This window comes from Lissotriton helveticus, chromosome 8 (genome assembly GCF_964261635.1).
Source record: "Lissotriton helveticus chromosome 8, aLisHel1.1, whole genome shotgun sequence".
Taxonomy (NCBI): Eukaryota; Metazoa; Chordata; class Amphibia; order Caudata; family Salamandridae; genus Lissotriton; species Lissotriton helveticus.
The window spans coordinates 1590534328-1590561487 of record NC_136069.1 but is presented as its reverse complement, the minus strand read 5'-3'; the positions used below and the strand labels follow the sequence as shown (position 1 = coordinate 1590561487).

At 45.0% G+C, this 27160-nt stretch overlaps 1 protein-coding gene across 12 annotated transcripts in view; it reads left to right on the top strand.

Annotated features, from left to right (window-relative positions):
- ARAP1 (ArfGAP with RhoGAP domain, ankyrin repeat and PH domain 1) overlaps window positions 1-27160 on the top strand; it is an 800765-nt gene that overhangs the window by 22436 nt on the left and 751169 nt on the right. For 4 of the 12 annotated variants that reach the window (XM_078658609.1, XM_078658605.1, XM_078658606.1 and 1 more), the window contains exon 1: window positions 17258-17451. The exons of 1 other annotated variant lie outside the window; for it this stretch is intronic. The gene's annotated coding sequence lies outside the window, so the exon portion shown is untranslated. Of the gene's footprint in view, window positions 1-17257; window positions 17452-27160 lie in introns of those variants that run through there. 7 more of the 12 variants (XM_078658603.1, XM_078658610.1, XM_078658600.1 and 4 more) reach the window with 4 other exon arrangements.

The following is a 27160-nucleotide window of genomic DNA, read 5'->3' as shown; positions in this document are numbered from 1 at the left end:
CAGCTGTCGGGAACAACTCCCTAAGCTGTTTCAGGATAATGCCATACCATATACTCTTAAGTGCCTTATAATCCTTGCGGTTATATAGCAACTCTGGTTTGGCTTTATCAAAACATATCGTGTAAGGTGTCATACGATTTGGAATACTATCCCCTCGCCAGTTCTGGCGACGGGGATAGCATTCCACCCCTCTAGAGGGGTAAGACATGTTACTTTACTTTAATGCGGTTAATTTCTAAAAGGACCTTAGATCCACAAAATGGATGCCTCTGCCACAGACAAGAGTCTGACCCCCTGAAGCTGACCGAAACTCAGCCAAATGGGGCCTGGACAAAGGGTTTCCTGTCGCAGGGGGGTGTTACCACCCTCCAGACAGGAGATAGTGGATTGTAGCAGGGAGGTTTGAAAGAAACCAGACACTGCCTGGGGCGCACAAGGCTGCCCCTTGCATAATCCGGCCAAACCGGTTCTGGGGCACTCCAGCCCTCGTGCCAGGGCGGCCTGGATCAAAGGAAAGGGGTGTATCCACCCCCTTCCTGGGTCCCACCCATAGGGGGGGACCTAGCAGGTAATCCAGCTCCCAAAATTAGTATAAGACTGGGAGCGGTGCCAATGCACTTCAGATTATCCTGAAGAAACATAAGAAACGAAATTCTGGACCTTTCGACATCCTACTCGACGTAGAAGCCCGAAGAATCTCCCTTGTGGTCAAGGAGTGACCACCCTGTGCAAACAGGCACCATCCAGCCATCAACGTCTGCTTTGTTGCAGTTCCCGCCGGAACTCGAGCGACAGAGATCGACGAGATCAAGCTTGCCTGCTTTCCAACAGCCCGATCCACAGTCCCTGCAGAGCTGAGACCCGTGGAGGCGACCGGAAGCGTGGGGCACGCCATCTTGAATTGACCACGAGACGCTGACCGTGCAGCCCACGAGTGACCCTCGAAGCTGTACACCGGGGTTTGAGAAGCCCCAACTCTGAGCCACACTTGCACCGAAGTTCAGCCCTCCACACTTGACGAGTGCTGCGTGGGGCCCTTCTGCTTCTTTTGGCTCAACGCGTTGGCCCGGTCACTTGCCAGCCGGCTAGTGGCCCCTGTGCCGACGAAACTTGAAAATCGACCTGCGAATCTGCTTGCTCCAGATCTGCACCAGCTCCCCTGAAAAGGAGCCCCCCCTCTGACCCTCCTGGTTCGAGTGAGAAGCAATCTCCCGGTTCCGCGTGGATTGCTTTTGCCAAGTGTTGTTTGCTCCAATCTTGAAGCCGACAGCGCCAACAGCGAGAGCCTGCGTGGGACAGATCGTGACCCGCTCCTGGACATCGTAGATGCCCCAGAGCCCACGTGACAGCGGAGAGAAGCTCCTCGACAACGACCTGATTGCGCCCGACATTGCCTGGTTCCGTCCTGGTTCCACCCTGGTCACTGCTGAGTGACCCAGACTCTGTCCCCTCTGCTTTCAGGTACTTTTCGACTCGAGTCCACCCTTGGACTCCACCGGACACTTCTCTTTCACCCCGCCTGCAGCCCTTTCAGCTTCAAGCACCAAGAGCCTGCGTGACGAAACCCGACTCAACTTCGACCCTGTGCACCCACTTCCTGTGGGTGAGGTAACTTTGCTCTGCCGGTGTTCCCACACTGGTACACATCTCTAGGGTCTGTGTCTTAAGTTTTGTGCCTCTAGGTTCAGCGGAAGTGTCCTTAAACTTTAACTTTACAACTTTTACGCACCATTGGTTAACATTGGTGCATGCGTGCGCTTTCCGCACTGCACCCGAATCCCGTGGGCCTCGCCCGACTTCAGCATTGCTTGTCCCGACTGCTCCCAGCGATTCCCTAGGCCCTAGGCCTAACCACTGTTCGATTGGTATCTCTTATACCACTTGTTTAGTATATGGTTTGAGTGGCCCCCCGGCCTCATCCAAAATTGTGCAACTTTGTATGTTTAAACTGTGCTTTTGATTTAACGCTTGTGCCCCTTTATCATAAAGAATACTGGGGATTGTTTTTAGTAATAAATACATATATTTTGATAATATATACTTGTGGGGTGTCCTTTCATTTGATATTACAGGATTGTATGTGGTGAAACAGCTCGCTTAACACGACCTCTTAAATTAAGCCTTTAGGCTGCTTAGTCCATGCTACCCCTAGGATAGCTTGTCTAACAAGGTTGACTTACAACCTGACACCATAAGGGATTGTTTGGTCTGATAATAGGTGGTTCCAGAATTGGAAACATCACCTATCAGGCCAACTTCTCACACTTACCAATACTTACGTTGTAATGGTATGCGTTGTAAAGGTACCTGCGTTGTAAATACATGCGTTGTAATGGTATGCGTTGTAATGGATCCTGCGTTGTAAAAGTTGCGTGGTAATGGTAGGTCGTTGTAAAAGTTGCGTTGTAAAGGTTGTATACCGTCTGCCACTATCTGCTCCTAAACAAAGGGGGTAGTCACAGACAGCAAATTATAGTCAGCTCCTCTTGGCCACACACAAGTTACGCCCAGTTTCCTGGGTCCAAATTTTCCCTAAAGACCGAATTACATTCTGTGTCCCACCCAGGGGTCAAGCGTGCACTCTGTGTCATGCCCAGAGGTCCAAGCGATTAACACCTCTCACTCCTTTCAGATACTAACAGGGCTAAGAAAGCTGTTTAGCACCAAGAAATCCTTTTAACTAAAGAACTATGAGACTGGGGTGCCAACTCAACCCATATAGGATAGCTACATCACCAAAATAGCATCCTGGGAGCCATGAAGGGCTATAAATAGATATTCACCTTTCCTAGCTTGCTGACTATCGAAAAAAGGTAACTTCCACGGGATCGCCTCCAAGGCCGCCTTATAACTCATACAGTTGGGACATATAAAATAGGTAATAGGCCAAACCCTGTTAGTGGCAGGGTGCTCGGGTTATCTTGTTACTCTTCTCCCTAATTTTCCATACGCCAAATGCTTTAAAAGACAATGTTTCATCTTGTATACAATGTTACAACAAGGAATAAACGTTTGGTGAGGAATGTTGGTTGCTGCCTTGGAGTTCTAAATTAAGTGTCAAATGGTTACTACAGGTGGGTCTTGACCTTGCTTGGACATAGTGTGGCCAGTGGTGAATGCGTCCAGATGTGCGGCATGGTGAGCTTGTGATCACTATGTGTGCTAGGTCCTGATTTGCTGTGTGTTCCTAACTTGTGTGGGATCTGACTTTATGGTGCTTTTCAAAGACCACGTACCCCCCCTCGGGTCATATCTGCTTTATTGGGGGCAATCTCCCCTGACCATTGTGATGTTGCTGCGCCTAAATGTGGGATTGATCAAGAGTTGCCCACATGTTTGACTGCCAGCTATGCACCCCCCGACCTGTGTACCATTAATAAGTAAGCCCGGGCTTACAGGGCCGGTTGTAGGATTTGCGAGGCCCTGGGCTAAAAGGGAATGTGTGAGGCCCCTCTGACGTAGATAAGTGGCCCCTTGCAAGGAGACCATTCACAAACACTGTGGGAGGCCCATTGTCCAGCATTTTGCCGCCCCCCCAAAGTTTTAATTTTGAGCCCACAAGCATTTCTCACACCTTCAGTCCGACAGGTGTGAGAATTGCTTGTGGGCTAAAAGTTAAAACTATGGGGGTGCCAAAATGATGGACAATGGGCCTCCCACAGTGTCTGTGAATGGGTCTCCTTTCAATTGAAGGGAGCGTCATCTCCCTCCCTTATGTATCCAGATACCATCCCTGAGAGGCCCGGGGAGGGGGGCCCCTCCATTTCAAAGAAAGGTGACACCTTTCTTTGAAATGGATTGCCAGGGAACCGACAGGACACATCACCAGTGCGTGGCCCCATGCTGGTGGGCTGAGTGCGAGGCCCTGGGCAGCTGCCGACGCTGCCCATGCCTAGCGCCGGCCCTGCGGGCTTAGGTCATAGGGCCTGCCTGACTACATTCTTACATGTAGAGGTAGATGTGGTGGTCGGAACGGACTCTTTGGGACAATAGTTCATTTTTATCGATAAACGCATCAAAATCCATATTAACAAAAGTAGATGGTTGTCACTCTTTTAACAGATAAGAGCCTGAGGAGAAAAGACAGTATTCATCTGAACAAACATTAGCAAAGCTCTTACTTCCTCTTCCGGTGTGACCCTGTCAGAGTCTGAAAAGTGTTCTCTAGAACATATTTGCTATTGCATCCTCATTGCCCAAAGGCTGTCCTCCTTCCTTCGTTTAGTGAAAAACCTGAGTGGCTTCGGATAAATTAAGGGTTGTTCCGAACTTGTTGGAGTGCCTAGAAGTCCAGTAGTAGTTACGAGGTACACTGAGTGCATTCCCCTGGTCTGGGACACCTTCCATGTCCCTCTGCTCCTCTCTCAAACAATCAATAAATCAGGCGTTTGTTAAGCGAGACTACTCATCCATAAGGGTCTCAAGGCGCTGGGGGTAGGTGAGCGGCAGGTTCCAGTCCATCAAGGAGGGGGGTCCATCGAAGAGCCAGGTTTTGAGGTTTCTTGCAAAGATGGGAAGCGATGTAGTCTGTCTGAGGTGGAGCGGAAGGGCGTTCCAGGCTCTGGCCGCGAGGAAGGAGAAGGAGCGGCCTCCCGATCTGGATTTTCTGGTGCTGGGGACCACGGCGTAGGAGAGCTGGACTGATCGTAGGGTCCTTTGGGGTGCGTGGAAATTGAGTCGGCTGTTCAGGTATGCTGGTCTGGTGTTGTGGAGGGCCTTGTGTGCATGGGTGAGCATCTTGAAGGTGACTCTGGCCTCGATGGGAAGCCAGTGGAGTGTGCGCAGGTGCTGGGAGATATGGCAGTGTCTTGGCAGGTTGAGGACCAGTCTTGCAGTGTCTCTCCCTGAGTAAGTCCATCCTCAGTGTTTGCTGCACTCTGTGCCCATGACTGGTCGAAATGGCTACCACCACCACTGTCTTACAGAGGTTTTGGCTGCACAACATGGCTGTTATGTGTTGGCCTTCTATTTGCAACTGGGTGGTTTCTGGGTACTGGAATAGACAGAGAATGAAAAGTGTGGCCAATCCCAGCACCATTGTCGTAATCATTAGGCTTTTAATTATTTAAGGAAACGTATGTGACTTTTAATGTGCCTGATGTCACAGGAGCTGGTGCCAGAAGCATGCACCTTGGACAGAGAAGGGTCATCCACCCTGCAACCCTTCTGAAGTGAAGGAGAGCTATACTTGTCCAGTGTTCCAAAGTCCTAGATAGATATTTATCTGAAGAGGATTCCCTACTGTCCTGGAGGCCAAGGAAGTGAGAGAGAAACCTGTTGTCTGTTCCCCACAAGAGTTAGCAGCTGTGACATGGCCTCAGAGTGTACCAATGAGACCGGATTAGGGGTCCAGGTAAATGGAGCGATAGACTCTGCCATAAAGGCTAAGACGCCCACTGCATTCATACCTGAAGGTCACTGCGAGAAAGTCAGATATATTAACATTCCCTTTGGGGTTTCCAGTTGGAATAAACCGGTTTGAACCAGCCTGGCACCAAAGTCAGCTTGTTATCAGCCTGTTTTCAGGCTGCTTCCTTCACTGCCACCAAAGAATATTTAATAAAAGGTCAAATGTCAGAAACACAGAAAAACAGTAGGTGACAATGGAAACTACCTTTTGACTGAAATGTACCATATAAAAGATGCAGCTGAGCTGAATATTAAGACCCATTATTGCACTGCTCCCAACCTTATAATATGTATCCTAATGAATACCGGACTTAACAATGCAACATTATTAAATGGCAACACATGTCCAAGCAAGAAATGAGATTGTACCCATGGTCATGTAATTGATGGTGTCAGTGGTATGGTGATCTGTAATACCCCCCCCTTGTTGCATTACTTATACCACCAGCTGTGTCATCTATTTTCCATCACGTGTGAGGTCTAGGCAGTCCTTTTAGGGGCGATTTATGGTTTGTGGAGCTATCCGTAACTGGCCAATTTTTTTTTTATTTTTTTTATTTCTTACGTTTAATTTCATTTTTATTTGTGTTTTGAATGAAGTTTCTGAGTTTTTTTAAACATATGTTAAAGTGTTAATGATTTGAAGAAGCCTCAACTATATAATTTTTTTTCAGTGAACCCTTTGGGTTTTTGGGTGATATACTACATCAACAGTATATACAACCGATCCCTACTTGGCCGTGCACAGTGGGGGGTGGTGGCAGTATCTGGCCCTTGACCTGGCCTTGCTCCCCCACCTCTTGCCCATCCAACCCCAACTGCATGGTCTCTGACCATATGCAGTCAGAGTTGACTGCAGCCTACATACAACCACCTGTGCGTCTATCTTCCCATGCCTCCAATACTCGCAGTAACTCCTTCGGCGATGTGCAGCTGGTCCGGCCCAGCCCCAAATCTCTGCACACCCAACCCCATGTGCAGTGGTGCTTGGACACAGGGCTTTCCCGGTGGCCAGGCCCTGCACCCAACCACTCGCACATCCAACGCCTGTTGAGCATAGCCTTTGGGCCATGCTTAGCTGGGGTTGGGCGCAGTACCTAGCCGTGAGCTGCACCCAGTCTCCCGCAGACACCAAATTCCTCTACATTCAGCCACCTCTGTGTGTGGTCTTTTGCCATGTGCAGCTGGGGTTGAACACAGAGCCTGACCACCGCCTCCCATACTGCCTTTGGAGATGCATACCGTGTGCTGGATGCAAACCATACTGCAGCTGCATGCCAGGGACACTCTGTGGAGTAGCCGTGCGCTTTATAAGCACCTATTTTCATTTCATTCACTAGCAGCACACTGCCTTCAGCAGTGCACAATGGCCTCTGGGCACAAGGCTGGGTCTAATGCCTTTGCAAACCCCTGTGCAACTGAAACGGCTGCATGTGGCCTTTGGCTGTCCACAGCCTTCTCTGGGTACAGATTGACAGCTCCCAGGACCGCAATGCGCTTTAAGCATGGCCTTTGCCATGCATGGTTACATGCTTTGAGTCCCCCACCCCTTCACATTCTGCGTAGGGTCAGGGATGTTCCCTCAGCCACCTTCAATGCTCTCCCTCACTTCTGTGAAGATGCCTGCTTTGATATTTCTCATTTCTGATGCAGCAAAACACACAAGATGATGGACGGAAAGTTGCACAATGGCAAAACATTCAACCCCATCCCAGATCTGGGTTTAATCCATCGTTATTTTGCTCACCAAGCCACCCCAGTTCAGACATGGCCATACGCAAATCAGCCTTGACCCTGTGCCTCATGGGAACAGTCCAGCCCAAACTGCCAAGCCATGTCTTCCCTGGACCGAATCAAGCTTCCTAGGACCGGTTTCTGGCTATCAGCCGTCATCAGCCAGGATAGCTTGACTCCAGTGGCGTAGTGAGCACGGGACCCACGTCTGGGCATACCCTTCCCACATTGGATGAACAGCAAAACACACAAGATGATGGATGGAATATTGCACATTTCTGATGCACCACATCTAAGGTCCAAGATTTCTCCTAACATCCAATGTTAGCTCAACCAATGAGATTGTTGGCTTTTTTCCCCCCAAAAAAACATTTGCCTGAGGAGCTGAATCCACGAACAACCCATGAATTAATAGGCAATTTATAGAGTAGTCCTTGACTGATTATCCCTTCGAAGCCCACCCACCACCCCCTTTTCTAATGCAATTATCTAGAACCTCCTGAACAGATCCACATCAAGCACTCAAAGGCAGGATTTGGAGGAAAGTTCCAGTTTCATGCCCAGTTTGATGTAAATTATTTGCACAGTTTTTGCTGTAGCTGTGAGCAAACGTTCATTTGGGAACTAACATGGAAAACAGAACTTTTGTTCTGCCCCCATAAATGTCCACCCCCTCTCCTGCGCAGATTAGTACAAAACGCGACCTGCCAGACTTGAGTTGGGCAGGATGGACCGAACAAGTGTCAAATTTCATACAGAATTAACTTCCACTATCACTGACTCTGTAATCTATATATATAAAAACCAAAGTATGTCCGTTTGTCCTTTATGCATTACTACACCATTCATCCGATCGGCATGAAACTTTGGGAAGTTGTTGAGTACATTCCCGCGAAGGTTTCTGGCTAAAAAAAAAAATATATATCTTTTTTTTAAAAAGAAAATTGTTAAAAGTTGTTGAGTACACTCCCGCGAAGGTTTCTGGCAAAAAATTTTTTTTTTAAATATCGGCCCCCCAGGGCCATCATAATCTTTCCAATACTGAACGTTTCCACCTTCCGGTGCGACTCGCTTTTGCAATGACCATCAGCAAAGCTCAAGGACAATCACTGCAAGTGTGTGGACTAGATTTGGAGAATCCGTGCTTCTCACATGGACAACTGTATGTGGCCAGCTCACGCGTCGGAAAACCTTCTGATTTATTCGTCTACACACCCGACGGAAAAACAAAAAATATCGTGAATCCACAAGCACTCGAATAAAAAAACGGAATTAAAACAACACTTTGAAATATTTTCTATATTACTATGAATAAGTTTCAATAAAAATGACACCATGTAAATTGAATGTTATCATAACAAGTTTCCTTAAATTTCCTTTCTTCTGAGATCGCAGCAACGCGCAACGGGTAAACTGGTACATATATAGATTATCAATCTCATGGTTCTGTGATTTATATTGTACAAAATGCAGTGGTATAAAAAAACTTATGTCATGGAGAACCCTGAAATGTTTGCAGTCAGGCCTTGTTGCTACCTACCCATGGTTTGCTGGAAGAAGATGCAGCAGTCTCTCACTTTTAGACCAATACTAACACAAATAGATATGATGTCACTACAAGAACCATGTCTGCACCTGGACTAGAACAGTTTTATACAAAATACAAAGAGTAACTTACGTTATATATTCCTGTTTTGACACTCATGGTTCTTGGCTTCGGCCTATGGTTTATGATGTCACCAGTTAGTCAGTCAAAAAATAGTTTATTAGTCAATTAAAACCACAAACATAGTTTTAATATATAATGAGCATTACAGTCAATTAAAACCAATGTACAGACAAAAATAATAATAACAACATAATATCCATGGCCTACTCTGCTTGCCCAGAGTGCCTCCACTGTTGTGAGACCAAAGTGCCTACCGTGCATAAAGTGCTTAGCTGCCTCCCTTCGCAGGGCTCCCTGATGGGGACCCGATTGTGCCAAAAGGCGCACAAAGTGCCAAATGCTTAAATGTAAGTAGTATCTTGACCAGGTTTACCTGTCAAGTAAACCAATAAAAATGCTGCGATGCTTGATAGATATTTTAATATAACTGAAACCACTCAAAGCAAGGGGGTTTGTAGCATCCTGGGAAAACATAAACAGTGGCGGCTCCTCTGCTAAGACGGAGGAGCACTGACCCACTGCTTTTTAGCAGTGAAATAAAGGGAAAATAAATAGGAATAACTTGCGTATTATCATTTCATATTGTCTTGCTTCTGGCAGCTTTGCGTGACAGGGTGGGGTGAGGCGGGGCTGGGGAGGAGTGGTAGCATCCTTCTAAGTGCGCAATGACTGTTTGGCCAGCCGTCTCGGGCCGTCCAAACATTCATGCGCACTTCACATGTTCTCCGTCCTGGCTACATTACAGCCTGCGTGGAGACCATGCCCAGGCTCCGAGTCAGCGCCTGGGTGCCAAACCGCGGGCTCAGACCAATCACAATGGTGCTAAGGCTAGGGTGACCAGATTTGCCCGGACAGTCCCGGTTTTTCCACCAGCTGTCCCGGCAGAATTCGGCAATTTTGACTCATGTCTCGTTTTTTTTAGGGCGTCGACTGAAAACAGTGAGAGGCACTTTTTAGGTTGTTCTAAAGCTGTGCTAGTTACAACTGTTCTAAGTGAGCAATGCAATTAATAGGTATGATGTTGCTTGTAGAAATTAAATGTTGTTTATTTTCTTAATGCATCTTCTGTGATCCTATGTTGATGAGAGCTGTCATTCTGCGCCATTCCGTGGATGAGCAATTGTAGTCCTTCTTCTCTGTTTCCAAAATGTCCCAGTTTTTGGTTCTCAAGTTCTGGTCACCCTAGCTTAGGCAGCATTGTGATTGGCTGACTGGGAGCCTGGGTGTGCCTCCTGTTGAGGCCGAGCGAGGAACTACGGAGGAGAGACGCGTCGAGGAAGCGGCGCAAAGATACGTTTTTTTCTTTTATATTTTGATACCCGCCTTCTCCGCCTCCTCCCGCACTCACGCCCCTACCTCCGATCCGTGCAGGCCGCCGGTGCCCATAAAGTGCAGGGTGCAAACTGTAAACTTTCTATTGAGTAGGCTAACTGATGAAGTGAACGTGTAAAGTGCCAGCATGCTTTTATGGTGTCTAAAATGTAATTGGTGCTCACATAATGTGCCTCCCACTGATCCCCTTTCATTGGTGCAGGTGTCCCTTCCCCTACAAAAACCAACTGGTCACTACCCCACTATATACAAGCATTGGAAATGCAATAGGTCTCGCAGCATTAGAGTTTGTGCTTTTAGAATTGTTTATGGTTTTTTTTTTTTAATCTTTAGCATTTTTGTTTCCTGTAGGCAATGCCACATAAATACAAAATGTGTCATTTACAATACCAATAGGTCAAACTTTCCTAATGCGAGACCTATTGCATTCACCCTCAACCCCTCACCCTCACACAGTGCAATAGGTCTCGGAGCATTTGAGTTAGAGCTTTTAGATTTGTTTATGGCTTTTTTTTCTTTGTAATTCTTTAGCATTGCCTACAGGAAACAAAAATGCTAAAGATTTAAAAAAAAAACCCATAAACAATTCTAAAAGCACAAACTCTAATGCTGCGAGACCTATTGCATTTCCCTGAGTGATGCTGTGGTGGTGCGATAGATAGAGTGAGGGCAATAGATAGATAGATAAATAGATAGAGTGAGGGTGATAGATAGAGAGATAGAGATAGATAGATAGATAGAAATATATAGATAGATATAGAGAGAGAGATAGATAACTAGAGTGAGGGCGATAGATAGAGTGAGGCAAATAGATCGATATATTGATAAATAGATACAGAGTGAGGGCGATAGAGTGTGGGCAATAGATAGAGTGAGTGCGATCGATAGAGTGAGTGCGACATATAGATAGATGGAGTGAGGGCGACAGATTGATGTGTGTGGTGTGTGGTGTGTGTGTGTGTGTGTGTGTGGTTGTGTGCGGTTGTGTGTGTGCGGTGTGCGGTTGTGTGTGTGGTTGGTTTTTTGTGTGGTTGTTTTTTTTGTGTGGTTGTGTGCGTGGTGTGGTTGTGTGTGTTTGTGTGGTTATGTGTGTGTGTGCGTGGTTGTATGTGTGTGTGTGCGTGGTTGTATGTATGTGTGTGTGCGGTAGGAGAAGGATACATGTGGAAGAGAGCAGCAGATCTGCACAGAAGAAAAGAACAGGGAGTTGGAGAAGGGGGCGGGGTGGAAGAGAGCAGCAGATCAGCCCCGGGAGAAAAGAACAGGGAGTTAAAGATGGATGCAGGGTGGAAGAGAGCAGCAGATCAGCACAGGACAAGAGAACAGGGAGTTAAATAAGGATGCGGGTGGAAGAGAACAGCAGATCGGCCCAGGAGAAGAGAACTGGGAGTTAAAGAAGGAGGCAGGTGGAAGAGAGCAGCAGATCAGCACAGGAGAAGAGAAAAGGGAGTTAAAGAAGGCGGTGGGGTGGAAGAGAGCAGCAGATCAGCACAGGAGAATAGAACAGGGAGTTAAAGAAGGAGGCGGGTGGAAGATAACAGCAGATCACCACAGGAGAAGAGAACAGGGATTTGAAAAAGGGGCGGGGTAAAAGAGAGCAGCAGATCAGCAGATCAGCACGAGAGAAAAGAACAGGGAGTTAAAGAAGGATGCAGGGTGAAAGAGAGCAGCAGATCAGCACAGGAGAAGAGAACAGGGAGTTAAAGAGGAGGTGGGATGGAAGAGAGCAGCAGATCAGCACTGAGTGGTATTTGGAGTGTATGTTGCATTGAGTGCAGTGTAATTATGTTGTAAATAATGATGTGGCACTGAGTGGTATTGTGTGGAGTGTATGTTGCATTGAGGAGAGTGTAATTATATGGTGTAGTTATGTGGCACTCAGTGGTATTATATGAAGTGTATTTATGTTGCATTGAGTAGAGTAAGTATGTGGCGTGTAATTATGTGGTACTGAGTGGTATTATGTGGAGTGTATTTATGTTGCATTGAGCGCAGTGTAATTATGTGGCTTGTAATTATGTGGCACTGAGTGGTATTTGGAGTGTAAGTTGCATGGAGTGCAGTGTAATTATGTTGCAAATAATGATGTGGCACTGCGGCAGAATGGGTAATGCTGTTACACAGCTGAGCCCATGTACAGAGCCTGGGGCACAATAAGGTGGAATGAGGCACCGTAAGGAACAGTGAGGTGGAGTGAGGCGGAATGAGGCAGAGTGGGGGATGCTGTTTCACAGCTGACCTGGGTCCCTGGTCTCTGGGATGTCAGTCTTGCCAGGACGATTGCTCCATATGGACTTGGTCAAAGATGCAACATACCAAAATGTCTCTGGTTGGATACATATAAAAACTTATTGTTGATAAAACGTTCTGCAATGACGAACAGCACAGTTTCCCTGTGTTTTATTTGGGGCATGGGAAGGAGACCGGAAATTGTGAGAAGTTTGCAAACCGTGTATGGACGCTTTTTTAACAAAATATAATATAGGAAAGTGAAAGGGCGATGTTTATTTTGACTCAGACCGCGGGCGAGGCTTCTCCAGTCACTGATGCAGTTAAAACTCGCAGAGCGGAGTGGTTGAACACGAGAAAGCTCCTCATTCTTTGGCGTCCCACCTCACACGCTGCAACCCAATCCCCGGGAAGAAAAACAACAAAAGTCTGGTTACTCGAGCCTTGGGTTCCCAAGTAGTGCAAAGCAGGCCTTCTAGCGCTTCAAAGTCTAGTCAACACTAGCCATACAATTATAAAAATAATAGCAAAATTAATAGCTTTGTCATTCACAATGCCAATAGCAAATGTGACACCTATAGTATTTGTAATGCAATATGTGTTGTATTTATGTGAGACTTGGATATATTGATATTACAAATAACAATGGCTTTTTTTTAAAATAATAATAATAATACTTAAATAAAAGTTGTGTAGAGAGAGAGAGTGCGAGAGAGGTGTGTAGAGAGAGAGAGAGATAGTAAGAGTACGCGAGGTGTGTAGAGAGAGAAAGATATGCATATAGAGAGAGAGAGATGCATATAGAGAGAGAGAGGTGTGTAGAGAAAGAGAGAGAGAGAGGTGTGTGGAGAGAGAGTTAGAGAGAGCGATGTGTAGAGAGAGAGCTTGTGCTCTCCTGGCTCCTCGGGTCGGTTTAGTGTTAACACGTAATTGACAAACCCATCGTCAAGCAGGATGCCTCTGTCTATGTTGTTGCCCACTGGCGCCTGTTGTCTGTTTCAAGCAGAAGAGCTGGAGAAGGCGGATGCACATGCTGCTAAGGGAGAAGGGAGGGGGTACCCCCATAAGAATGGCTCTGTCTGCCTTGTCCCCAGTGGCGCCAGTTGTCGGTTCCAAAGTAACACTTGCTAATTAATAATTGTAGCAGAGAAAATGAAAAAAAACGACACAGATGTGTACCAACAGAGTGTAGAACCGGTATTTCTGTAACAAAATGCACAACCACGCAAATGTTTTTCCCTTCAGTAAATACTTAATGTAATAAAAGCGCTTGTTTTTTGAAAATTACCTTGCACCTCGCAAACAGAATTCCTTAATGCACGCGCTCTATATATTGTGGAACAAGCATACTAAGCCCTGTTGAGTTTTCAAACCACATGTAATATAATTGGGCATGTATGAAAATGAACTGTGCTTCCCTTGTGTACTTGTACACAAATGTAAAGGAGTAGTGCGAAATAATTCCAGGCTGTATCCTGAAAAGCGATCTTTACAGGTTATAGGTTGAATCCCTTCAATCTTGTACGTTTGTTTCGGTACGTTTGTTTCGCTACCAAGTGAAATGTTGGTGGTTTGCATGTAAGAAGGGATAGATGTTATATTTGTCTCAAAATACGTAGCAAAATAATTAGATGTATTAATTTAGTGTAAACTTTTAAAGCTTGTAGAGATTTCCCTGCATTGGGTTCTTCATTATGCGCCGTTAGTTATTGTCACACCTCTCGGTTTTAGTAAAAAAAAAAAAAATTTCATCCACCCCAGAGACTTAATTGCAATTAAATAAAACTTCTAAATTCACCGATGCACAGAGACATACAAACGCGCAAGCACAGATGAAAAAAAAACGTGCAAACACAGACCAGGCACACCTTTGGAAACCCATCCACTTGCAGCCGTATACACTGATGTATGCAACTACACATGCATGCAGCGACCAGCACATACAAACTTACACACGCACATAAATATACACACAAAAAAAGCATGCACAAACATATAGGGCATTAGCAATTTACACACACATAAACAAGCACACATATGCAGGCACTCCTACATACCTACACATATTCACACTCAAACACACATGCATGGAGGCATGCTCCCGCACATATACACGCACACGCTCTTGTCTGTGAAGCGACTTTAATGAAACATTTATTTTAATCCTTCAAAAAATGCAACATTTTAAAGTGCTAATACGGTGGCAGCATGTGGGAATGCCCTCTGTGTGGGAGTACACATACTAAACGTGGTTAGTGGGCATGTGAAGCGTACGCTGTGTGGGAGGCGGGTTCAAATAAAGGCATGGACACATGCTCCCGCACATATATACAAACACTCTCTTGTCTGTCATGCGACTTTAATTAAAAATTTATTTTAGCCCTTTAATAAATGCAAACTTTTACATTGCTAAGACGGTGGCAGTGGGTGGGCATGTCCTCTGTGGGGGAGTACACAAAGTAAACGGGGCAGTGGGCGGGTGGAAGCGTCAGATGTGTGGGAGGTGGGTGCAACTAAAGGCACTGAGGCATGCTCACGCACATATACACTCACACGCTCTCGTCTAAAATGCGTCTTTAAATAAATGTTTATTTTAAGACTTTATAATTTTAAGACTTTAAAATATTTAAACTTTGACAGTGCTAAAACGGTGGCAGCGGGTGTAAATGGCCTCTGTCTGGATGGACGCAGGGGCTGTGGGCGGGTGGAAGCGTCCGCTGTGTGGGAGGCGGGTGCAAGTAAAGACAGGGCAGCTGGTGGAAATAAAACTGCTAAAATGAAATGGAAGAAGGGAGTAGGTGCATGCGAGATGGTAGCGTCCGCTGTGTGGGAGGCGGGTGCAAGTAAAGACAGGGGAGCTGGTGGAAATAAAACTGCTAAAAGGAAATGGAAGAAGGGAGTAGGTGCACGCGAGATGGAAGCGTCCGCGGTGTGGGAGGCGGGTGCGAGTAAAGACGAGAGCTGCTAAAAGGGAAACTGCTGAGAGGGATTGGGATAAAGGAGGGGGTACATGCGAAACAAGACGGAGGGAAGAGAGGGGAGGGGGGAGGAGAAATGCGAGAGGCCAGAGCGGGTAAAATAAACAAGACGGAGGGAAGAGAGGGGAGGGGGGAGGAGAAATGCGACACGGCGGGAAGGGGCAGGCAGGATGACTCAGGGGAGGGGGCGGAGCGGGGCAGAGCGGCATGTGGGTGTGAAGAAGCCGGGCCTTTGAAGTGAAGCTAAGCTTCACTTCAAAGGTGTCGGAGGAATGCGGGCGGCTGTGCACGCGCTTTTAAGCTCAATGCACATGCGCATTGAGCTTAAAAGTCACGGGCACTGCAAGGAATCGCCACGATTCCTTGCAAGTTAGATAAAGAGTCGATGAGCCCCTATAGTCTCGCTTGCTCGATGCGCATGCGCATCGACAGGCGAGACCTAAAAACCACTGGAGGCCAAAGGCTTGTAAAAGTTAAGCATTGGCACGTGCCTTTGAAGCAGAAGGACGGATAGGGACTAGGTGAAGCCTCTGTCTCCAAGGCAACCCGCCCTTTATGTGAGAGCCCTTTGGGGCACCTATCTGAACATGTCAGCAGAACTTCTTGATGCCTGTATAGGATATTACAAATATACCCATTGTGTATCTTCAGCATAGAATATGTATATGTATTTATGCCCTGATAGTGAAAATAAACATATCTGAGTAACACGTTATTTAAAGCGTACAAAGACCCATTCGTTCACATATTTATTAATACAGTGTAAAGGTCAAATGTGAGTTTATTAGCAAAACTGAGAGGTGAAAAACTCGTTTTACTGCCTCCCGGATCGCATGTCACAATTACCAGTACCAGTAACTTCTCTGAGGCCGCTTCAGTGCGGCTTTAACTCGCCGCACAAATGTAACCACTGGCAACCAAGTTGTGGTTAATTACTGTTTGTTATAAGAAACGAGAAAAATTGGCATTGCATGAACCATATATGCAGAGTGTAATATACTGTTTATTAATAGTGTTGGGTGTAGGGGGAGGGGCGTCGTGACTCACTCGAGGCCTCCCCCTCATGAGTCACGCCCCTCCCCCTCACTCGGTACTGGTTATAAATAGCAGGTTCCAGTTTGTTCCTCTGCACATATTATGTACGTGAGTAATAATGCACAAAAAATAATGAATGCATTTCTTGAAAAGAGACTATCAGCGAAAAATAGAAGACACAACTCGATTCCAAGAACTTGTGCCAGGATGAAACTGGCAGGAACAGAGAGAGTGGGTCACCCTTGCAGTTCATTATTAGTCCAAAAACCCTCATGCTGCCAACTGGATCCCGTGGAAACCAGACGTCACTGGTCATCTGGTGTTTCATTCATTGCCAATTTTATACCACAGTACAGCAAAGGAACAGTAAGGCGACGGATTGCCAAGGAAACATTTATTTGGTCGAGTAGATGAACCCAGGGCCAGGTTTTCAACTTAGAAAAAACGTCATTTAGTGCCAGTGCTCTTTGAAAACCTCTGTAGGCAGCTGCCTTAGGGTGCCACCTCAAAAGGCAACTAGAGTGCGCCAGACTGCAATAAAGACGTTTAAAAATGGCCCTGCGTCTTTGGAAGAGTGAGCGCCCAAGTATCAAACTAAACATTTTGCCTGTAGCTCAGGAAATGCTTGCCCCAAGCGGACTAGACAGCACGTGCCAGGGCCCATTTTACAATGCCTGCGGGCACGGTTGCGCACTGAGATTGTATCTGGAGGCATGAGGGTATACAAGGTACTGCACGTTCAGCAGCGCTGCCTGTGCACCCCCTGCCTCCTCTGTTTCTGCTGCCAGGCTGGGGCAGGTGCCTGTGCGCGCTATGCGTGCGCCAAGAGGCCGGCGCTTGGGGCTTCGAGGCGCTCTCGCCTGCAGCAGGCACAGACACCCTGGGAGCTGCAGCAGCTCTGCTGTGTGTCGAGTTCCTCTTCGGCTGCTTTGCCAATCAGGAAGTTGTGCGCAGAGCTGAGAGGCCAGAGTTAAATGAAGTTCAGCAGCTGAGAGGGAGAGGAGGCGGCGCCCGGGCTGGATGGAGTGAGGAGGCGAGGAGCTGGCCCCCGCGTCCACACCGCAGGTACCTGCTGACCACGGCCCCCTTCCTAGCCTCGGGTGAGGGGGCGCATGTGTGTGTGTGTGTTATGTCCACTCCAGGGCGCGTCCCGTTACCTCCGACATGTCGCGAGGAAATGTATTGATTCCAGCGCTTTATATAAGCGCTTTATATAAGCGCTAAACCATGAATTCTATTGCCTCGAGGCGGCTGGCGCCTCGAACCCCCGAGCGCTGGCGTGTTCTTCGTGCAAGTTTTAAATGCTATTGTGTTTGTTTCTCTTTTAAAATGGCCAGTTGGCTTCTGACCTCTCTGTCATTTCCGCAGCTTCCTCTTCTTTAAAAAAATGAAAAAATGCAGCTGCTTTGGTGTTTTTCTGGTTTGTTGTTTGCTAAGATAGCTCAGTGAGTTGATGGCGATACATGCGTGTTTTTTGCAGGTGGAATGTTGACATTCTTGTAATGTTGCTAGGTATACCTTTCGGTTCTTTAGCTGAGGTGCTTTCTATAGTGTCTTCGTGTCTAAAACCAGATTATTTAATTAAAGTGCTGTGCACACACCTGCACTTAAGAGGACTGTAAGTAAGATGTCGTGTTGTTATCCATCTCATTGGTATTCATTTCATCGACCTTGGACGGATGTCTGTAAACTGAGAGGTTTCAAATATGGAACCCATGCCTAATGCGTATAGCCACTATAGCCACCTGCTACCAGGGTTTTCTCCTAAGCATTGGCAATGCCAAGTGCTCGTCCCGCCAAACCCCATGGCTGCAGCGTTCCTCTCTCTCCCACCCCCTACACTTCCTGCCTCTTTATCTCGCTCCTGCCGGTTCTTTTTCTCCGTTTTATCTCAGTTTCACGTTTTTTTCTAACTCTCCTTCCTCTTTTGTGCTTTTGCTGCTTTTCTCTTTCTTGTTTTAGGTCAAAGCACAATGAAAAATACATTTCGGTCCTCAAACATGATTACCTGTAACAACTGGCAGATATTAAACGCTGCACGTAGCCTGCAGGCAGCAGATGTTTTCAGGGAGTGATGCTTAGTTCACCAGGCTTCCCCTGTCACTCACTCCGTCCCTCACTCTGCGGTGTCAATGTTTGTCAGAGTCCATCAGGCTTAACTCGAGCCCAGCCGGGTGAACTTCAGAGAACCCTTCCCCACCATCCACAGATCAGAGGCTTCTTTGCAAATTGTGACTTGTATGCAACGTCACTGGAATTATGTGGCAAAGGAGGACCACATTACGCGGCAGATTTGACTAAATTATGCAGCAACCAATACCATAATACGTAGCATTATGTGGCATGTTCTTTTTCCGCATTGTAGTGTTCTTTGTCATTTTATACTCTTTTCACTGTCTGGGTGAAGGTTCTATCCATTAGCGCAGTATAAAACGTGGCTACAGCGTTCAGCGGCTAGAAGGTGACCAGTTAATTTTTGTAAAGGTTCTCCCGCTGTGCAGCACCAAATATAAAAAAACAAAATCTCCCAAGCGCAACACCTCATAATACTTACACAAAGGAACAAACTCCAATGCCAAGCTTTCTCTCTTCCACCATGCCTAACACACATACAGCAACACAGCAACTCTCTTTGAACCGCCTCTCATCCATTGGCCAATTTGGAACCTTACTACATGACCCACATGCTACCCCACCACCCCTCACTCATACACCTTCCGCCCTAAACACACAGAAACAATATAAGCAACGTGTCACACCCCACAACTTCGCTTCTCTGTGTCTACTGCACAACAATATTACACCACAAAAACAACATAGCATACCAACTCGCTCTCAAACACCGTCTCCACAATCTACACACGCAGACCCATCAACATGCCTTCTTAGCCTGCTGCACGAGGAGCACATTACAGAACAGCTACACAATTGCTATCTTAATACAGCTAATGCCAGCACTTAAACACACCTGCTACAGACCCACACAATACTGACCACTCTTCTACACAACCAAGTCGCACTCTCACCAAAACACATTCTCTAAACTGTCTACTAATAAATGCTGGATCGCTCTCTAAAAACAAGCATCACGTCGACTACCTTCTCACTGACGCAAAACCAGACATAATATTCATAACTGAATTATGGTTAGGAGATTATATGGCTCCAGTCTTGCATGAAGCCGTTCTTCTAGGCTATCAAACGATTACCAAAAATCGTATAGGCAAAAAAGGAGGTGACCTAGCTGTTGTGCTCAGGCAAACATTACATATCACTAAAGTGGACAACATCTCCATAAAGAATTGTGAGGCTCTTCTAACAAGATGCAATCCTAAACCGTCTTCCTCCTGTAACTTCCTGCTCCTTTACAGACCTCCACCTAGCAAGGCAACATTCCCCGACACACTTCTAGACACGGTTTGAAACCTGATAACAATACACTCCAATCGATTCATTCTGGGTGACCTCAACATTTGGTTTGAAAAACCCAACATGCCCCATTCGTAAACAATATTCATTGGCCTTGACGCACGGAACCTGCATCAGATCTTCCACAAACCCACACACATCACTGGACACATCCTAGATGTAATTTTTGCTAATACCAAACTAGTTAACTTCCAAACTATAACTCCAGTCACATGGTCAGACCACCATTTGCTTGCTTTCCAACATAAAACAACACTAAGCGACTCACCTAAAACGACCTTACTTGCATCCACCTATCGACCGTGGAACAAACTCAATTTGGAACACTTAGAAACACAACTAACAGCCAGTATAGATCTGGAAACCATAAATTCCGTTAAAAAACTTTATGAATGGCTACAGGAAGCTTTTGACATCCTGATACCACTCAAAACCACACAACAGAACAAAAGAAAAAAACACCTTGGAGTAATATAGAGATAAAAGACATAAAAAAACAAATTAGAAAGCTGCAACGTACCTGACTCAAAACAAACGCCAAACAAGACAAACTTCACCTACAGAAAATTAACAGATTATACAAGTCCGCTATTAAAAAAGCTAAGCAAAGGTACTATTGAGACAGAATTTAAAATGCTAAATGTGAAAATAAAAATTTCTATAAAATAATTAATTTCGTAAAGCAAATTTCCTAGAAGGAACTAATCCTGTTACTCAAGATTTCACAGACAAACTGGTAAATCATTACATGGAAAAAGCAGAGACGGACTCATATTTAGAACAGAGATCCAGCACAAACCCTTTTACAAAACAACAATCCAAGAATACTCTAACCCAGCCTCTCCGTTCCTTCCAACACATTCAACACAATGAATTTATGGACCTCGACAAAGCAAGCAGGCTTGCCGGTAGTCCTTCTCACCTGTGTCCACCACAAACTTTCAGGACAATTCTTTTAACAATCTCTACTGCCACTCCAGTAAGAAGAATCATCAACAATTCCTTAACTGCTGAAATATTTCCAGAAGAACCAAAAAAATCATACATACACCCTTTACTGAAGAAAACAAACTTGGGCCAGCTGAACATTGACAATTACAGACCCATAACAAATGTACCTTTCCTGGGAAAACTGATAGAAAGAGCAGCGTCATTGAAGAGAATACCATACTTTCGACTTCCAAACAGGATTCTGTCCGGGAAGAGGCACGGAATCTGCCCTCCTTGCCATCTGGGATGACTTGAAGAACACAGGTGACCGCAATGGGGTTGCTGCTCTTCTCCTCTTGGACCTCTCGACTGCCTTTGACACGGTTGATCATGACACTCTGAAACAAAGAATCTACGAAGCCGGCAAAGAAGGGACTGCTCTAGACTGGATTGCATCCTACTAATGTCATCCATACCCCACCTTTCTCATCCTAACCATACTCCACAAGAGCAGGGGTCCCTCAAGGCTCTATCATCTCGCCCATGCTTTATGACATATACATGAATTCATTAACAGTATTGATAGATCAATTTCACCTCACATGCTATAACTATGCAATGACACACATATACTCCTTCAAATAGAATGCCCCAAAGACATTAGAAACTCACCAATTTTCAGTTGTCTCCGAGCCGTGGATGAGTTGGAGCCATCTCAAGTTGAATGCTTCCAAAACGGAAATACTCACAAGTGGCGATTGGAAACATTATGACCCACTTGCCGCCTGGCCTGATGAACTGGGATCACCACCTAAAGTATCGAAGGAAGTAAGAAACCTCGGAATGACCATAGACTCTCAGCTATCGATGAATGCCCACGTGGAAAAACTAGCAAGATCAAGCTTTGTCACTATAAAAACTCTGCGACTAATCTTCCGTCATTTGGGATTGCCACACAAGGTCCAAGATACCATCTACCTTGTTTTGTCCAAACTTGATTATGTCAATAGCCTCTACCACGGATCACCTTTAATGACCATGCAAAGACTACAACAGATTCAGAACTCAGCTGCCAGACTACTCTTGTATATCAGACCGTGAGACCACATTTCACCTGCCTTGAAAGCCCTGCATTGGTTACCGGTTACCAGAAGATCCATGTTCAAGCTGCTTTGTATCACCCATAAAGCAATACATGGAATGGGACCGCTCTTCATCAGAAATAAAATCACCTAACACATTCAACAAAGGAACCTCAACTCTAGAGTGGCACCTCGCCTCAAAATCCCAAGATACAAGAAAAAAACATGGGCGGCACATCCTTCTCTGTTCAAGCAGCCAAACTATTGAACTCTTTACCCCAAAACATAGGATCCATGGACAACCACCTCATCTTCAGAAAACTACTCAAGAATTGTCTCTTCCCCACATAAGCACCATACGCAAACAGAAATATACAGCATATCCCTCGGTATATAAGAATTTATTTGTACTATAGACATGTACCTATCTTTGTGTATTCCTTTGTATAAACATGTAGAATAATTATGTTGTTAAAAAATAAATTAAATAAGTTTTAAAGTACAACACTTGAAAACCAGGGCTTATATAATGCATCTTTGATCTAAATATACTTACTTCCTTGATGCATCTATATACCATCCATGTACTTGGACCTATATGTTTATTGCTTTTCTCCTAAAAAAGCATAAATATTGCACTACCCTATTTCTCATCCTATACCTTATCAATATCTTTAATCTGCATATACCTACCTCTTTTATGCATCTATATACTTTCCATGTACTTATGGATCTATTTAATTTATCAATGACTTCTAATTCCGCATATCCAATACACACTACCCTATGCCTCTCTCGATATATCTTCTACCCCAACTTTCTGACTCATCTCAAACTTCTTTGTACTACTCTTTCAAATGTACTACCCTATTTCTCATCCTATACCGCTATCAATATATCCTCTACATCCACTCTCTCATTTATCCCAAACCCCATACCACTACTCTGATCACCAAAATAACCATTTCTAGACTCTCACCTACTCTGCGCCTCCTTGCATCATCTGACCCCTCTTCTGCTATACCGATCCGCTAAAACAAGCCTTTCCAAACTCTTCCCTCTGACTTTTCCAGTCCACATCCCTTTTTTACTCATCTCAAGCCTCCTCCTACTAATATGACCTCCAAACCAAAAATAAAGTCTAAATCCTTCACTCTTCTAGCCCTCCACTATCATTTTCAATCAAAATAACAGACTGACATGTCTACTTCTCAAATTTCATATTGCACTATACTAATTCACCACTAATCCATTATGGGTTCCAGAGTAGCGTGCCAATCGCCAAAAAAGCGCTTCAACACCTCATCAGGGGTAGCAAGCACGGTATAAATGCAAATCTTTTTCCCTCTTCTATCCCTCTGCTACCCTTCTCTATCCAAATAACTGACTAACATATCCACCACTCAAATGACTTTCATATTTCACTATGATAATTTTCAACACTAATCCTTTGTGTTCCAGAGTAGCGTGCTACTCGCCAAAAAAGAGCTTCAACACCCCATCAGGGGTAACAAGCGCTATATAAGTACAAACCTTTTTTCCCCTCTTCTATCCTTCCGCTATCCTTCTGAATCCAAATATCTAACTAACCTATCCACCACTCAAATTACTTTCATATTTCACTATACTAATTCAACACTAATCCTTTATGGGTTCCGGAGTAGCGTGCTACTTGCCGAAAAAGCGCTTTGATGCCTCGTCAGGGGTAATAAGCACTATATAAATACAATCACAATTACAAATTATAATTACAATATAGATCCTCTTAACTTTTAAGCAACTTTTGACCCCTTTAAGTGAGAAACAAATCATTCTTGTTGAAATCTGCAAATTATGCAGCAGTTGATGACTTGAGGGGCAAGTGTGGTGAATAAACATTTATGCAGAAAACTGCATAACCCCAGTGGCCCTGCCCTCTTGTCAGCCACCGTGCTGAGAGGACAGGCCGGAGGAAGGGCCAGCGGTAGCTGTCACACTATACTGAGGCTTAGATTAGCAAATGTGTGAGAGGAAAGCAGAAAAGGGAAGTGAGCCCTAGGCTGACAGGGCGGTTTTGTGAAACAGAGTCTTTGTTTTTAACACTCGCTTCACCAGAAGTCGTTTTATATCGTTCACTAGAAAGTTGAAGTTGTTCCATATCGTATGTTAGCATGGGAATTCATTTTTCCTGTTTTATTGTAGTGCTTTTTCTCAGTATTTACACATAAATTCAGTGGTGTAACTCTTATTGTTTGTAAAAGCAGAACTACAAGTGCAAGAATGCCATGTTATTAGATGTAAAATACCAGTGCAGGTTGATGATTGACATTCATGACAATTCGTTAGGTGCTAGGTAAACTTTTGTAATTTTAGTTTTCTCGTCGTATATTAATGATACAAAAAATACATATTGACTAGAAATGAATGGATGGACAATACTTTCCCCTCCCTTAACCCCAACAACACAGAAAAGCTGAGGTTGTATGAACAACCTCTCAACAATCCTTTCAGATGGGATGTATGACGTTACAACGCATACTTTTACAATGCCTACCTTTACATCGCAAGTTTTACAACGCATACCTTTACAACGCATAGTGCTTTTAGGCGCTGGATAGTGAATTGTTTAATTTACTATTCCAACTCCAGTCCCCGTGGATAGTAGGGAAGGTGTTGGATAGTACATTAAACCTATTCCCTTTCCTAGAGCGCCCCCAGCGCAATGCGTTGTAATGGTTTGCGTTGTAAAAGTTGCGTTGTAAAGGCACTGCGTGGTAAAAGTTGCGTTGTAAAGGTTGTCTACCTTTCAGATGGCCAGCAAACTACACCGCCTCCTGCGCTGGTCACAGCAGCTTGAAATCTAGGAGCGGTCTTTGCTTCAGACCTAGCCTTTCTCCGCAGCTTCAAAGAAGCCCCAAAAATACTCACTACCACCTCTGTAATACACTGAAAGTCTGGTCCTCACCTGGCGTCCTCCGAGCAAACCTCCTCATCCAGGCAGCTGTTCTACATCCAGTTTCTAATGCCCCAGAACCTCTGTCCACACTCACCCATGACATTATATCAGCTGAAACTGGCGCAAAGCAGTCCTCTGAAAACACACAACCACATCTCTGCTTATCGATGCTTCTCCAACGAGCAGCTCGGGAGCTACTGGTGGCTCACCAGATACCTCTAAGTAATTGTAATGTCATTTATATAGCGCTAACTACACCTGACAAGGCTTCAAAGCGATTTTTAGGTGAGTAGCACGCGAATGCGGAACCCAAAGAGGATGAGTGGTGAATTAGGATAGGGAGATATGACATTAATTTGAGCGGTGGACATGTGATGGTGGAGGGATAGAAGAGGGAAGGGTTTGCGTTTATATAGTGTTTGCTAACCCTGATGAGGCGTCAACGTGCTTTTTGGGGGGTAGACGCTACTCCAAAACCCAAAAAGGATTAGTAGCTCTCCTGTGTGCAGCCCACCTCACTAAGGGGTAGATTAGGATCGCGATTTTCCCGCATCCTCCGGGCCGGCGGAAGCCACCGCTGGCCCGGAGGATGCGGGAAAACCGCAGCGGAGCCTCAAAACACCCACCGCCATATTAGGATGGCGGTGGGTCTTGAAATCTGTCGGCAGCTTTTCCGCCGCGGTCGCCTTCCGACCGCGGCGGAAAAGCTTTAACATGGCTGGCGGTGTCTATCAGACACCGCCAGCCATATTAGGATGGTGTAAAATGTGTGCTTTTCCGCGGCGGCTTTTCCGCCATGGAAAAGCATACGGACATTCACTTCGGGGGCCCGTTGCGGGCCCCCTGGGTGAAGGGGGGGTGAGGGGTGCACATGGGGGGTACCTATGGTACCCCCCTGCATTTGCGTAGCACAAAGCAGCAGGCACCGTGCGGGGCCTGCCGCTTTGTGCACGCAAATGCGATGCATGGATTTTTAACATTGCGGCGGGTGCAGCTTGTAGTTGCACCCGCCGCAATGTTAAAGATAGAGGATGTGACCTACACCCTGACGGTCACATCCTAATCTGAACGGAGGGAACGCCGCAGCCCATGCGGACGTTCCCTACTCCTTTGGGGTGAGTCCGTCCGCGATCCTAATCTACCCCTATGTTAGAAGCTTTAGCTTGGCTGAATTAATATATGTCTAATAACATTGAGAGTGCGTATTCAAGATGAAAATGTGTGTATTTTAAGAATTCATGAGCTTACGTTCCAAAATATATTTAAAATCGATATTTGAGTTATAAATCCTATGACATTGGGCATACATATTATTGATACACTAACCTTGCTGCCAGTGGCATTGAGTTATCTATTACCAAATCGAAATTGGCAAACCTTGTTTGCATTATGACTGAAAAGCCTGCCTGATACACTGAGATCACCACTGCAAGCAATCTTGCATATGGTGGTCACTGATGTAATCTTGCCTGGTGTGGTCACTATTACAGCACTAATAATATTAGTTGATGACTGGAGTGAGAATAATACATTTTACCCCTCCTTAGTCCAACGCTTTCCTTACTGTTGCACAGACTGAAGTGGCAATAGTAAATTTTACCCCTCGCAGTCTAACGCTTTCCCTACTGTTGCACAGACTGGAGTGGGAATAGTATATTTATTATTCCTGGAATTCAACAGTTTTGTTAATATTGTTTAAATATGTTATGTGTTTGTGTATTTAATTTTATATTTTTATATATATATAGAAATTCGGGTCAGTTTTAAGATATTTTTATTAAAACGTATATTTTTCCATTGTTTTAGATTTATTAATGCATAGAATAATTTTGCAAATTAAATTTTTTTTGTAGCTTTAATGGTAAAGTTGTGATTTTTTTGCATATGTTCATATATATGTATGTATATGTGTGTGTGTGTGTGTGTGTGCGTATATATATATATATATATATATATATATATATATATATATATATATATATATAACAATATCCTGCTGAAGCAGCTCTCGATGCTGCACTTTAGCCACAGGTACAGACCTCCCAGACGCCAAAAGTTAGTGAAATAAAGTGTTCTTTATTTTCTCCTCTTCACCAGCATGACGCGTTTCGGCTGTATTACAACAGCCTTGATCACATGGCATCAAAATACCAATGGGAGTGCTTATATACTGTGTTAATTACGATTGACACCAACCACATGAGTAACTGACATAGAAAAAAAAATATATATATATACGTATGAATTACGCTATTTACAAGTTTTTTTTTTAGAGGGAATCTATTAATAGTACAATGATCTTCAATAATAATGAATTATATTAATGATCTGCATTTCAACTTACATTTTATAAATAGTAACTGCGACAATAATAATTCGTTAAAGTGCAAATGCTCAT